We start from the raw sequence: 1,882 nt of genomic DNA, 5'->3' as shown, positions 1-1,882 counted from the left end.
CAGCCCTGCACCTTGTTGTCTCGGATTCTCCAGCATCTGCAGTTCCTGCTATCTCTTGATCGAAATGCATATGCTTCTAACTGTGCTGAAGATGTTAGATGCAGGGAGGATATTTTCCCTGTCGGGGGAGTCCAGAACTAGAGGACACAGTCATTGAACACAGACTAGACCATTTCGGATTGAGATGAGGAAACATTTCTTCACTCAAAGAGTAAATAGTCTATGGAATTCGCTACCACAAAAGGCTGTGGAGGCCAAGTCCCTGAATATAGATAAAGATAAATTTTTAGATATGACAGGCATCAAGGTGTACGGGGAGAAAGTAGGAATAAGGCACTGGGATACAAGATCAGCCATTCAGACTCCTGCCTTCTGAGCTGCAGTGTGGAGTGGAGTACAGGCTATGGGCAGGTCAGCAAGAGAGAGGGTTTCAACACCCCGCAATGAAAGCATCTCCTTTACATTGACAACATGCAATGTTTCTGCGAGCAGCTTCCAACAACAATATAGCACACAAGGAGAGAGCCAACTACATTACTGAGCACTTTGGAACAAAAACATGTGCACCTGGCATAATAAGATTGGGGGAAATAAAACACAATTTTCTTTCTCACTGATTTAATTATTCTCCCTGCTGGGACAGAAGGTGGATTCTATGCTAGCTCACTTGGGGATTGATCTTTAAAGTCACTGCCTTGAATCCTATTTAATACATAGCTAGACCCCTAAGGGATTCCTACGAAGCACAGAAACTACTGAGGAATCTCACTGGTATCACTTGTTATCAAGGTGGTTTTTCAAGTTTTTCTTCTTTCATTCACTGGATGTGGAAGTTGCTGACTAGGCCAGTATTTTTTGGCCAAATCAAAATGCTTTTGAGTGGGTGGTTGTGAGCTGCCTTCCTGAATTAAAGCAGTTCTTGGTGTGCAGGGTCATTCACAGTACTGTTAGGAAGAGAGCTGCAGCATTTTAATCACAGAGTTAAGAAAAGGAATGGCAACATATATCCAAGTCAGGATGGTGAGTGGCTTGGAGGGGAACTTGCAGATAAATGTTCCGACGTTTCTGCTACCCTTGTCTTTCTAGGGGTAAGAAGTCACTGTTTGGAGGGTGCTGTCTAAACAGCCTTGGGTGAATTTCAGCAATACATCTTGCGAATTGTACAGACTGCTGACACTGTGTCATTGGGCTGTGACGATTTGGGGCTTTAAGAGGTGTATTTTGTCCTGGTTTCTTTTAAGGGAGAGATTGTTCGACACCTATCATTCAGTCTGTAGTAACAAATAGCTTGTAAGGCCCTGCGGTTTTTTTTTTCTTAAGTTGGAACAATAGAAGCAGCCTGGATGGGTGCGACTAGCTCTCATAGACCAGGTTTTTAGTTTTACAGCTTTTAGATTCCACAGAGATAATAGGAGTCTTGAAGAATTAGAAGCTATTTTGCTCCCCTCTCACGGTTACAGATAGAAGCTGGGGTTTCTCTTCCTACTGTGGGCATTGCATGTGAGAAAATCTGTTTTCTGAAATTTGTCTTTTCCCAAGGGGTGTATTTATAGGATGTTACTATATTGGAACAGTTAATTCGTAATAGTTATTGTATCTATTGTTCTGTTAAGTTTTCCTATAGAGTTGCTATTATAAGTTCTTTCTTCTGCTGTATTTTAACTATAGCCTATGAATAAATTGTGTTTTGGTAACTATTTAGTAGTTTGACCAGTCAAACTGCATCTGGAACACAGCACTTGACATTTGCCTTTAAAATAAGAAAAAGTTAGGATCTAGGCTACCTCCTTAAAATATTCTGAGGAGGGTTTGGTTTGGCCCATAAGAGGGGCAGCGAGTGAATGTTGAAAGTGGTGGATGGGGTGTCAATCAAATGGGCTGC

The 1,882-nt window shown here is 41.8% G+C and overlaps 1 protein-coding gene across 1 annotated transcript in view; it reads right to left on the bottom strand.

Annotated features, from left to right (window-relative positions):
* Nucleotides 1-1,882, bottom strand: part of LOC109912220 (EVI5-like protein) — a 255,491-nt gene that overhangs the window by 62,175 nt on the left and 191,434 nt on the right. The gene's annotated exons all lie outside the window — the stretch shown is intronic.

Source organism: Rhincodon typus, chromosome 38 (assembly GCF_021869965.1).
Source record: "Rhincodon typus isolate 14 chromosome 38, sRhiTyp1.1, whole genome shotgun sequence".
NCBI lineage: Eukaryota > Metazoa > Chordata > Chondrichthyes > Orectolobiformes > Rhincodontidae > Rhincodon > Rhincodon typus.
The sequence above is the reverse complement of the archived record's forward strand: the minus strand, read 5'-3'. Positions and strand labels throughout refer to the sequence as shown.